The sequence below is a fragment of the Stenella coeruleoalba genome (genome assembly GCF_951394435.1).
Source record: "Stenella coeruleoalba genome assembly, contig: scaffold_29, whole genome shotgun sequence".
Lineage (NCBI taxonomy): Eukaryota > Metazoa > Chordata > Mammalia > Artiodactyla > Delphinidae > Stenella > Stenella coeruleoalba.
Genome location: NW_027645960.1, coordinates 2,823,714 through 2,837,150, shown reverse-complemented (window position 1 = coordinate 2,837,150; position 13,437 = coordinate 2,823,714). Strand labels below are relative to the sequence as shown.

The 13,437-nt window shown below is 44.1% G+C and overlaps 1 long non-coding RNA gene across 16 annotated transcripts in view; it reads left to right on the top strand.

Annotated features, from left to right (window-relative positions):
• Positions 1–13,437, top strand: part of LOC307181435 — a 2,786,049-nt gene that overhangs the window by 547,736 nt on the left and 2,224,876 nt on the right. The window lies entirely within an intron of this gene.

The following is a 13,437-nucleotide window of genomic DNA, read 5'->3' as shown; positions in this document are numbered from 1 at the left end:
TATTTTTGGACGATAGCTGTCATTTATAACTCTGCAGGTTTGTGAATTACAGTGCCCCTGAGCTCCTTTCTTCAACTCGCTTTCTTGTGACCTGGCCGCAACACCGCAGGATGGCTTCAGGCTCTAGTCTTGTTCCGGCCCGGCATGCTGAGCCTTTGGTTAATTCCTCTTCCTGGTGGGAAATGAGAGTTAAATTTGCCCGTCCAGACACCTCCAGCTAGCCTCTCATTGGTTCTCACTATTCCTGTTCATCTTCCGCAGAAATTGCAAACTGGGCCAAACAGGAGGTTAAAGGGACTGACTCTCCAAGTGGGGAGAGTGTTAGTAAAGCGTCTGGAATGTTGCACCCGAGTACCAGGGGAGGAAAACTGAGACATATTTGAACACGTCTCCCGATCACATGGTTGATCATACTCTAGGTTCCACATGCATGTTTTAGCTGAAGGAAGAATACCTTAAACCTGGGTAGTTGAAACCCGTGGAATGGGTACCATGCAATATGACTTCAAAGGGTCTTCATTTGCTCACCGAACCTCTCCAATCCTATCACTGCTGCGTTTATGCCCCTGTACACATGCTTGATTCTCTTTCGGAGACATAGCAATCCATAGGTTTTAAGATACTTACTAGTCAGGTACATTCTTAGGCGTTTAATATGGGGTGTTGAGTCCATTTCGTTGAGCAAGGAGTAGCTCTTGTCTATTCCATATTTGGCTTAAGGAACTTTATCTGTGCTCATTTCAATCTCTGGTTTTATGCAGCACCCCAACTCACCTTTACCCTTAAGCAAGAATAAGTTGGTTTTCTAAATTTGAGACCCTGTTCTGTTCTGTAATTCAGTTCCTGTGTAGCCAAGTTTACATTCCGTGTATTACTGATATCTTATGATGTTTCTTTTTCTGTGTGACTTATTTCAGTTAGAATCATCATACCTGAATCCACTCATTGTGCTGCTAAGGGCCTGATGACACAGATTTCATTGCTGAGTGATATTGCTTTGTAAGTAAATACCACAACTTCTTTATCCATTTTTCACTTTCTGCGATGTTGAACTTGTACTGTAAACGAGGTTCTTGTAAACAGAGCCGTTCCAAACTTTGGGGTGGCTGTGTCTTTTTGATTTTAATTTCCCTAAGCTATAGGACCATAAGTGGAACTGCCCTAGGCCCTGTTGCTTTGTTTTTTAGATATTTCAGGAAACACCATACACTTCTCCCGAGTGTCTGTTGGCAATTTATATCCCGCCCTTCAGCATAACAAGGCTCCCAGTTCTCCATGGCCTGTCCTGCCTTTCTGGATTTTACACTTTTTTCAGATGGCCCTTTTGACCGGGGGGAAGTGAGACTTCACTGTAGTGCAGATTTCCTTTGCAAGCTTGCTTGGTTGGCCAAAAAGGGCGTATGCGTTTTTTCCTGAATATATTCAGGAAAAAACGCATACGCCCTTTTTGGCCAAGTGCATCATTGTGGACGTTCTGCCTCTTTTCCTATGCTTTCAATGCAATTCCAGTCTACCTCCTGAAATCGGTTTCCTGCAATTCTGCCCCGCTTTCAAGTCCTCTTGGCAGCCTTACTTCAGTCTATTTTTGGACGATAGCTGTCATTTATAACTCTGCAGGTTTGTGAATTACAGTGCCCCTGAGCTCCTTTCCTCAACTCGCTTTCTTTTGAGCTGGCCACAACACCGCAGGATGGCTTCAGGCCCTAATCTGGTTCTGGCACGGCACGCTGAGCCTTTGGTTAATTCCTCTTCCTGGTGGGAAATGAGAGTTAAATTTGCCGTCCAGACACCTCCAGCTAGCCTCTCATTGGTTCTCGCTATTCCTGTTCATCTTCCGCAGAAATTGCAAACTGGGCCAAACAGGAGGTTAAAGGGACTAACTCTCAAAGTCGGGAGAGTGTTATTAAAGCGTCTGGAATGTTGCACCCGAGTACCAGGGTACAAAAACTGAGACATATTTGAACACGTCTCGCGATCGCATGGTTGATCATACTCTAGGTTCCACATGCATGTTTTAGCTGAAGGAAGAATACCTTAAACCTGGGTAGTTGAAACCCGTGGAATGGGTACCATGCAATATGACTTCAAAGGGTCTTCATTTGCTCACCGAACCTCTCCAATCCTATCACTGCTGCGTTTATGCCCCTGTACACATGCTTGATTCTCTTTCGGAGACATAGCAATCCATAGGTTTTAAGATACTTACTAGTCAGGTACATTCTTAGGCGTTTAATATGCGGTGTTGAGTCCATTTCGTTGAGCAAGGAGTAGCTCTTGTCTATTCCATATTTGGCTTAAGGAACTTTATCTGTGCTCATTTCGATCTCTGGTTATGCAGCACCCCAATTCACCTTTACCCTTAAGCAAGCATAAGTTGGTTTTCTAAATTTGAGACCCTGTTCTGTTCTGTAATTCAGTTCCTGTGTAGCCAAGTTTACATTCCGTGTATTACTGATATCTTATGATGTTTCTTTTTCTGTGTGACTTATTTCAGTTAGAATCATCATACCTGAATCCACTCATTGTGCTGCTAAGGGCCTGATGACATAGATTTCATTGCTGAGTGATATTGCTTTGTAAGTAAATACCACAACTTCTTTATCCATTTTTCACTTTCTGCGATGTTGAACTTGTACTGTAAACGAGGTTCTTGTAAACAGAGCCGTTCCAAACTTTGGGGTGGCTGTGTCTTTTTTATTTTAATTTTCCTAAGCTATAGGACCATAAGTGGAAGTGCCCTAGGCTCTGTTGATTTGTTTTTTAGATGTTTCAGGAGACACCATACACTTCTCCCGAGTGGTTGTTGGCAATTTACATCCCGCCCATCCGCATAACAAGGCTCCCAGTTCTCCATGGCCTGTCCTGCCTTTCTGGATTTTACACTTTTTTCAGATGGCCCTTTTGACCGGGGGGAAGTGAGACTTCATTGTAGTGCAGATTTCCTTTGCAAGCTTGCTTGGTTGGCCAAAAAGGGCGTATGCGTTTTTTCCTGAATATATTCAGGAAAAAACGCATACGCCCTTTTTGGCCAAGTGCATCATTGTGGACGTTCTGCCTCTTTTCCTATGCTTTCAATGCAATTCCAGTCTACCTCCTGAAATCGGTTTCCTGCAATTCTGCCCCGCTTTCAAGTCCTCTTGGCAGCCTTACTTCAGTCTATTTTTGGACGATAGCTGTCATTTATAACTCTGCAGGCTTGTGAATTACAGTGCCCCTGAGCTGCTTTCTTCAACTCGCTTACTTGTGAGCTTGCCGCAACACCGCAGGATGGCTTCAGGCCCTAATCTGGTTCCGGCACGGCACGCTGAGCCTTTGGTTAATTCCTCTTCCTGGTGGGAAATGAGAGTTAAATTTGCCCGTCCAGACACCTCCAGCTAGTCTCTCATTGGTTCTCGCTATTCCTGTTCATCTTCCGCAGAAATTGCAAACTGGGCCAAACAGGAGGTTAAAGGCGCTGACTCTCCAAGTGGGGAGAGTGTTAGTAAAGCGTCTGGAATGTTGCACCCGAGTACCAGGGGAGGAAAACTGAGACATATTTGAACACGTCTCCCGTTCACACGGTTGATCATACTCTGGGTTCCACATGCATGTTTTAGCTGAAGGAAGAATACCTTAAACCTGGAGAGTTGAGACCCGTGGAATGGGTACCATGCAATATGTCTTCAAAGGGTCTTCATTTGCTCACCGAACCTCTCCAATCCTATCACTGCTGCGTTTATGCCCCTGTACACACGCTTGATTCTCTTTTGGAGACATAGCAATCCATAGGTTTTAAGATACTTACTAGTCAGGTACATTCTTCGGTGTTTAATATGGGGTGTTGAGTCCATTTCGTTGAGCAAGGAGTAGCTCTTGTCTATTCCATATTTGACTTAAGGAACTTTATCTGTGCTCATTTCAATCTCTGGTTTTATGCAGCACCCCAACTCACCTTTCCCCTTAAGCAAGCATAAGTTGGTTTTCTAAATTTGAGACCCTGTTCTGTTTTGGAATTCAGTTCCTGTGTAGCCAAGTTTACATTCCGTGTATTAGTGATATCTTATGATGTTTCTTTTTCTGTGTGACTTATTTCAGTTAGAATCATCGTACCTGAATCCACTCATTATGCTGCTACGGGCCTGATGACATAGATTTCATTGCTGAGTGATACTGCATTGTACGTAAGTACCACAAGTTCTTTATCCATTTTTCACTTTCTGTGATATTGAACTTGTACGGTAAACGAGGTTGTTGTAAACAGAAGCGTCCCAAACTTTGGGGTGGTTGTGTCTTTTTGATTTTAATTTCCCTAAGCTATAGGACCATAAGTGGAAGTGCCCTAGGCTCTGTTGCTTTGTTTTTTAGATGTTTCAGGAAACACCATACACTTCTCCCGAGTGTCTGTTGGCAATTTACATCCCGCCCATCAGCATAACAAGGCTCCCAGTTCTCCATGGCCTGTCCTGCCTTTCTGGATTTTACACTTTTTTCAGATGGCCCTTTTGACCGGGGGGAAGTGAGACTTCATTGTAGTGCAGATTTCCTTTGCAAGCTTGCTTGGTTGGCCAAAAAGGGCGTATGCGTTTTTTCCTGAATATATTCAGGAAAAAACGCATACGCCCTTTTTGGCCAAGTGCATCATTGTGGACGTTCTGCCTCTTTTCCTATGCTTTCAATGCAATTCCAGTCTACCTCCTGAAATCGGTTTCCTGCAATTCTGCCCTGCTTTCAAGTCCTCTTGGCAGCCTTACTTCAGTCTATTTTTGGACGATAGCTGTCATTTATAACTCTGCAGGTTTGTGAATTACAGTGTCCCTGAGCTCCTTTCTTCAACTCGCTTTCTTGTGAGCTGGCCGCAACACCGCAGGATGGCTTCAGGCCCTAATCTGGTTCCGGCACGGCATGCTGAGCCTTTGGTTATTTCCTCATCCTGGTGGGAAATGAGAGTTAAATTTGCCCGTCCAGACACCTCCAGCTAGTCTCTCATTGGTTCTCGCTATTCCTGTTCATCTTCCGCAGAAATTGCAAACTGGGCCAAACAGGAGGTTAAAGGCGCTGACTCTCCAAGTGGGGAGAGTGTTAGTAAAGCGTCTGGAATGTTGCACCCGAGTACCAGGGGAGGAAAACTGAGACATATTTGAACACGTCTCCCGTTCACACGGTTGATCATACTCTGGGTTCCACATGCATGTTTTAGCTGAAGGAAGAATACCTTAAACCTGGAGAGTTGAGACCCGTGGAATGGGTACCATGCAATATGACTTCAAAGGGTCTTCATTTGCTCACCGAACCTCTCCAATCCTATCACTGCTGCGTTTATGCCCCTGTACACACGCTTGATTCTCTTTTGGAGACATAGCAATCCATAGGTTTTAAGATACTTACTAGTCAGGTACATTCTTAGGCGTTTAATATGGGGTGTTGAGTCCATTTCGTTGAGCAAGGAGTAGCTCTTGTCTATTCCATATTTGGCTTAAGGAACTTTATCTGTGCTCATTTCAATCTCTGGTTTTATGCAGCACCCAAACTCACCTTTCCCCTTAAGCAAGCATAAGTTGGTTTTCTAAATTTGCGACCCTGTTCTGTTTTGGAATTCAGTTCCTGTGTAGCCAGGTTTACATTCCGTGTATTAGTGATATCTTATGATGTTTCTTTTTCTGTGTGACTTATTTCAGTTAGAATCATCGTACCTGAATCCACTCATTGTGCTGCTAAGCGCCTGATGACACAGATTTCATTGCTGAGTGATATTGCTTTGTAAGTAAATACCACAACTTCTTTATCCATTTTTCAGTTTCTGCGATGTTGAACTTGTACTGTAAACGAGGTTCTTGTAAACAGAGGCGTCCCAAACTGTGGGGTGGCTGTGTCTTTTTGATTTTAATTTCCCTAAGCTATAGGACCATAAGTGGAAGTGCCCTAGGTTCTTTTGCTTTGTTTTTTAGATGTTTCAGGAAACACCATACACTTCTCCCGAGTGGTTGTTGGCAATTTACATCCCGCCCATCAGCATAACAAGGCTCCCAGTTCTCCATGGCCTGTCCTGCCTTTCTGGATTTTACACTTTTTTCAGATGGCCCTTTTGACCGGGGGGAAGTGAGACTTCATTGTAGTGCAGATTTCCTTTGCAAGCTTGCTTGGTTGGCCAAAAAGGGCGTATGCGTTTTTTCCTGAATATATTCAGGAAAAAATGCATACGCCCTTTTTGGCCAAGTGCATCATTGTGGACGTTCTGCCTCTTTTCCTATGCTTTCAATGCAATTCCAGTCTACCTCCTGAAATCGGTTTCCTGCAATTCTGCCCCGCTTTCAAGTCCTCTTGGCAGCCTTACTTCAGTGTATTTTTGGACGATAGCTGTCATTTATAACTCTGCAGGTTTGTGAATTACAGTGCCCCTGAGCTCCTTTCTTCAACTCGCTTTCTTGTGACCTGGCCGCAACACCGCAGGATGGCTTCAGGCCCTAATCTGGTTCCAGCACGGCACGCTGAGCCTTTGGTTAATTCCTCTTCCTGGTGGGAAATGAGAGTTAAATTTGCCCGTCCAGACACCTCCAGCTAGCCTCTCATTGGTTCTCGCTATTCCTGTTCATCTTCCGCAGAAATTGCAAACTGGGCCAAACAGGAGGTTAAAGGCGCTGACTCTCCAAGTGGGGAGAGTGTTAGTAAAGCGTCTGGAATGTTGCACCCGAGTACCAGGGGAGGAAAACTGAGACATATTTGAACACGTCTCCCGTTCACATGGTTGATCATACTTGGGTTCCACATGCATGTTTTAGCTGAAGGAAGAATACCTAAAACCTGGTTATTTGAAACCCGTGGAATGGGTACCATGCAATATGACTTCAAAGGGTCTTCATTTGCTCACCGAACCTCTCCAATCCTATCACTGCTGCGTTTATGCCCCTGTACACATGCTTGATTCTCTTTCGGAGACATAGCAATCCATAGGTTTTAAGATACTTACTAGTCAGGTACATTCTTAGGCGTTTAATATGGGGTGTTGAGTCCATTTCGTTGAGCAAGGAGAAGCTCTTGTCTATTCCATATTTGGCTTAAGGAACTTTATCTGTGCTCATTTCAATCTCTGGTTTTATGCAGCACCCCAACTCACCTTTACCCTTAAGCAAGAATAAGTTGGTTTTCTAAATTTGAGACCTGTTCTGTTCTGTAATTCAGTTCCTGTGTAGCCAAGTTTACATTCCGTGTATTACTGATATCTTATGATGTTTCTTTTTCTGTGTGACTTATTTCAGTTAGAATCATCATACCTGAATCCACTCATTGTGCTGCTAAGGGCCTGATGACACAGATTTCATTGCTGAGTGATATTGCTTTGTAAGTAAATACCACAACTTCTTTATCCATTTTTCACTTTCTGCGATGTTGAACTTGTACTGTAAACGAGGTTCTTGTAAACAGAGCCGTTCCAAACTTTGGGGTGGCTGTGTCTTTTTGATTTTAATTTCCCTAAGCTATAGGACCATAAGTGGAAGTGCCCTAGGTTCTGTTGCTTTGTTTTTTAGATGTTTCAGGAAACACCATACACTTCTCCCAAGTGGTTGTTGGCAATTTACATCCCGCCCATCAGCATAACAAGGCTCCCAGTTCTCCATGGCCTGTCCTGCCTTTCTGGATTTTACACTTTTTTCAGATGGCCCTTTTGACCGGGGGGAAGTGAGACTTCATTGTAGTGCAGATTTCCTTTGCAAGCTTGCTTGGTTGGCCAAAAAGGGCGTATGCGTTTTTTCCTGAATATATTCAGGAAAAAACGCATACGCCCTTTTTGGCCAAGTGCATCATTGTGGACGTTCTGCCTCTTTTCCTATGCTTTCAATGCAATTCCAGTCTACCTCCTGAAATCGGTTTCCTGCAATTCTGCCCCGCTTTCAAGTCCTCTTGGCAGCCTTACTTCAGCCTATTTTTGGACGATAGCTGTCATTTATAACTCTGCAGGTTTGTGAATTACAGTGCCCCTGAGCTCCTTTCTTCAACTCGCTTTCTTGTGACCTGGCCGCAACACCGCAGGATGGCTTCAGGCCCTAATCTGGTTCCGGCACGGCACACTGAGCCTTTGGTTATTTCCTCTTCCTGGTGGGAAATGAGAGTTAAATTTGCCCGTCCAGACACCTCCAGCTAGCCTCTCATTGGTTCTCGCTATTCCTGTTCATCTTCCGCAGAAATTGTAAACTGGGCCAAACAGGAGGTTAAAGGGACTGACTCTCCAAGTGGGGAGAGTGTTAGTAAAGCGTCTGGAATGTTGCACCCGAGTACCAGGGGAGGAAAACTGAGACATATTTGAACACGTCTCCCGTTCACATGGTTGATCATACTTGGGTTCCATATGCATGTTTTAGCTGAAGGAAGAATACCTAAAACCTGGGTAGTTGAAACCCGTGGAAAGGGTACCATGCAATATGACTTCAAAGGGTCTTCATTTGCTCACCGAACCTCTCCAATCCTATCACTGCTGCGTTTATGCCCCTGTACTCATGCTTGATTCTCTTTCGGAGACATAGCAATCCATAGGTTTTAAGATACTTACTAGTCAGGTACATTCTTAGGCGTTTATTATGCGGTGTTGAGTCCATTTCGTTGAGCAAGGAGTAGCTCTTGTCTATTCCATATTTGGCTTAAGGAACTTTATCTGTGCTCATTTCAATCTCTGGTTTTATGCAGCACCCCAACTCACCTTTACCCTTAAGCAAGCATAAGTTGGTTTTCTAAATTTGAGACCCTGTTCTGTTCTGTAATTCAGTTCCTGTGTAGCCAAGTTTACTATCCGTGTATTACTGATATCTTATGATGTTTCTTTTTCTGTGTGACTTATTTCAGTTAGAATCATCATACCTGAATCCACTCATTGTGCTGCTAAGGGCCTGATGACACAGATTTCATTGCTGAGTGATATTGCTTTGTAAGTAAATACCACAACTTCTTTATCCATTTTTCACTTTCTGCGATGTTGAACTTGTACTGTAAACGAGGTTCTTGTAAACAGAGCCATTCCAAACTTTGGTGTGGCTGTGTCTTTTTGATTTTGAATTCCCTAAGCTATAGGACCATAAGTGGAAGTGCCCTAGGCTCTGTTGCTTTGTTTTTTAGATGTTTCAGGAAACACCATACACTTCTCCCGAGTGGTTGTTGGCAATTTACATCCCGCCCATCAGCATAACAAGGCTCCCAGTTCTCCATGGCCTGTCCTGCCTTTCTGGATTTTACACTTTTTTCAGATGGCCCTTTTGACCCGGGGGAAGTGAGACTTCATTGTAGTGCAGATTTCCTTTGCAAGCTTGCTTGTTTGGCCAAAAAGGGCGTATGCGTTTTTTCCTGAATATATTCAGGAAAAAACGCATACGCCCTTTTTGGCCAAGTGCATCATTGTGGACGTTCTGCCTCTTTTCCTATGCATTCAAAGCAATTCCAGTCTACCTCCTGAAATCGGTTTCCTGCAATTCTGCCCCGCTTTGAAGTCCTCTTAGCAGCCTTACTTCAGTCTATTTTTGGACGATAGCTGTCATTTATAACTCTGCAGGTTTGTGAATTACAGTGCCCCTGAGCTCCTTTCTTCAACTCGCTTTCTTGTGACCTGGCCGCAACACCGCAGGATGGCTTCAGGCCCTAATCTGGTTCCGGCACGGCACGCTGAGCCTTTGGTTATTTCCTCTTCCTGGTGGGAAATGAGAGTTAAATTTGCCCGTCCAGACACCTCCAGCTAGTCTCTCATTGGTTCTCGCTATTCCTGTTCATCTTCCGCAGAAATTGCAAACTGGGCCAAACAGGAGGTTAAAGGGACTGACTCTCCAAGTGGGGAGAGTGTTAGTAAAGCGTCTGGAATGTTGCACCCGAGTACCAGGGTACGAAAACTGAGACATATTTGAACACGTCTCCCGATCACATGGTTGATCATACTCTGGGTTCCACATGCATGTTTTAGCTGAAGGAAGAATACCTAAAACCTGGGTAGTTGAAACCCGTGGAATGGGTACCATGCAATATGACTTCAAAGGGTTTTCATTTGCTCACCGAACCTCTCCAATCCTATCACTGCTGCGTTTATGCCCCTGTACACATGCTTGATTCTCTTTCGGAGACATAGCAATCCATAGGTTTTAAGATACTTACTAGTCAGGTACATTCTTAGGCGTTTAATATGCGGTGTTGAGTCCATTTCGTTGAGCAAGGAGTAGCTCTTGTCTATTCCATATTTGACTTAAGGAACTTTATCTGTGCTCATTTCAATCTCTTGTTTTATGCAGCACCCCAACTCACCTTTACCCTTAAGCAAGCATAAGTTGGTTTTCTAAATTTGAGACCCTGTTCTGTTCTGTAATTCAGTTCCTGTGTAGCCAAGTTTACATTCCGTGTATTACTGATATCTTATGATGTTTCTTTTTCTGTGTGACTTACTTCAGTTAGAATCATCATACCTGAATCCACTCATTGTGCTGCTAAGGGCCTGATGACACAGATTTCATTGCTGAGTGATATTGCTTTGTAAGTAAATACCACAACTTCTTTATCCATTTTTCACTTTCTGCGATGTTGAACTTGTACTGTAAACGAGGTTCTTGTAAACAGAGCCGTTCCAAACTTTGGGGTGGCTGTGTCTTTTTGATTTTAATTTCCCTAAGCTATAGGACCATAAGTGGAAGTGCCCTAGGTTCTGTTGCTTTGTTTTTTAGATGTTTCAGGAAACACCATACACTTCTCCCGAGTGGTTGTTGGCAATTTACATCCCGCCCATCAGCATAACAAGGCTCCCAGTTCTCCATGGCCTGTCCTGCCTTTCTGGATTTTACACTTTTTTCAGATGGCCCTTTTGACCGGGGGGAAGTGAGACTTCATTGTAGTGCAGATTTCCTTTGCAAGCTTGCTTGGTTGGCCAAAAAGGGCGTATGCGTTTTTTCCTGAATATATTCAGGAAAAAACGCATACGCCCTTTTTGGCCAAGTGCATCATTGTGGACGTTCTGCCTCTTTTCCTATGCTTTCAATGCAATTCCAGTCTACCTCCTGAAATCGGTTTCCTGCAATTCTGCCCCGCTTTCAAGTCCTCTTGGCAGCCTTACTTCAGTATATTTTTGGACGATAGCTGTCATTTATAACTCTGCAGGTTTGTGAATTACAGTGCCCCTGAGCTCCTTTCTTCAACTCGCTTTCTTGTGACCTGGCCGCAACACCGCAGGATGGCTTCAGGCCCTAATCTGGTTCCGGTACGGCATGATGAGCCTTTGGTTATTTCCTCTTCCTGGTGGGAAATGAGAGTTAAATTTGCCCGTCCAGACACCTCCAGCTAGTCTCTCATTGGTTCTCCCTATTCCTGTTCATCTTCCGCAGAAATTGCAAACTGGGCCAAACAGGAGGTTAAAGGCGCTGACTCTCCAAGTGGGGAGAGTGTTAGTAAAGCGTCTGGAATGTTGCACCCAAGTACCAGGGGAGGAAAACTGAGACATATTTGAACACGTCTCCCGTTCACATGGTTGATCATACTTGGGTTCCACATGCATGTTTTAGCTGAAGGAAGAATACCTTAAACCTGGAGAGTTGAGACCCGTGGAATGGGTACCATGCAATATGACTTCAAAGGGTCTGCATTTGCTCACCGAACCTCTCCAATCCTATCACTGCTGCGTTTATGCCCCTGTACACATGCTTGATTCTCTTTTGGAGACATAGCAATCCATAGGTTTTACGATACTTACTAGTCAGGTACATTCTTAGGCGTTTAATATGCGGTGTTGAGTCCATTTCGTTGAGCAAGGAGTAGCTCTTGTCTATTCCATATTTGACTTAAGGAACTTTATCTGTGCTCATTTCAATCTCTGGTTTTATGCAGCACCCCACCTCACCTTTACCCTTAAGCAAGCATAAGTTGGGTTTCTAAATTTGAGACCCTGTTCTGTTCTGTAATTCAGTTCCTGTGTAGCCAAGTTTACATTCCGTGTATTACTGATATCTTATGATGTTTCTTTTTCTGTGTGACTTATTTCAGTTAGGATCATCATACCTGAATCCACTCATTGTTCTGCTAAGGGCCTGATGATATAGATTTCATTGCTGAGTGATATTGCTTTGTAAGTAAATACCACCACTTCTTTATCCATTTTTCACTTTCTGCGATGTTGAACTTGTACTGTAAACGAGGTTCTTGTAAAGAGAGGCGTCCCAAACTTTGGGGTGGCTGTGTCTTTTTGATTTTAATTTCCCTAAGCTATAGGACCATAAGTGGCAGTGCCCTAGGCTCTGTTGCTTTGTGTTTTAGATGTTTCAGGAAACACCATACACTTCTCCCAAGTGTCTATTGGCAATTTACATCCCGCCCATCAGCATAACAAGGCTCCCAGTTCTCCATGGCCTGTCCTGCCTTTCTGGATTTTACACTTTTTTCAGATGGCCCTTTTGACCGGGGGGAAGTGAGACTTCATTGTAGTGCAGATTTCCTTTGCAAGCTTGCTTGGTTGGCCAAAAAGGGCGTATGCGTTTTTTCCTGAATATATTCAGGAAAAAACTCATACGCCCTTTTTGGCCAAGTGCATCATTGTGGACGTTCTGCCTCTTTTCCTATGCTTTCAATGCAATTCCAGTCTACCTCCTGAAATCGGTTTCCTGCAATTCTGCCCCGCTTTCAAGTCCTCTTGGCAGCCTTACTTCAGTCTATTTTTGGACGATAGCTGTCATTTAAAACTCTGCAGGTTTGTGAATTACAGTGCCCCTGCGCTCCTTTCTTCAACTCGGTTTCTTTTGAGCTGGCCGCAACACCGCAGGATGGCTTCAGGCCCTAATCTGGTTCCGGTACGGCACGCTGAGCCTTTGGTTATTTCCTCTTCCTGTTGGGAAATGAGAGTTAAATTTGCCCGTCCAGACACCTCCAGCTAGCCTCTCATTGGTTCTCGCTATTCCTGTTCATCTTCCGCAGAAATTGCAAACTGGGCCAAACAGGAGGTTAAAGGCGCTGACTCTCCAAGTGGGGAGAGTGTTAGTAAAGCGTCTGGAATGTTGCACCCGAGTACCAGGGGAGGAAAACTGAGACATATTTGAACACGTCTCCCGTTCACATGGTTGATCATACTTGGGTTCCACATGCATGTTTTAGCTGAAGGAAGAATACCTTAAACCTGGAGAGTTGAGACCCGTGTAATGGGTACCATGCAATATGACTTCAAAGGGTCTTCATTTGCTCACCGAACCTCTCCAATCCTATCACTGCTGCGTTTATGCCCCTGTACACATGCTTGATTCTCTTTCGGAGACATAGCAATCCATAGGTTTTACGATACTTACTAGTCAGGTACATTCTTAGGCGTTTAATATGCGGTGTTGAGTCCATTTCGTTGAGCAAGGAGTAGCTCTTGTGTATTCCATATTTGACTTAAGGAACTTTATCTGTGCTCATTTCAATCTCTGGTTTTATGCAGCACCCCAACTCACCTTTACCCTTAAGCAAGCATAAGTTGGTTTT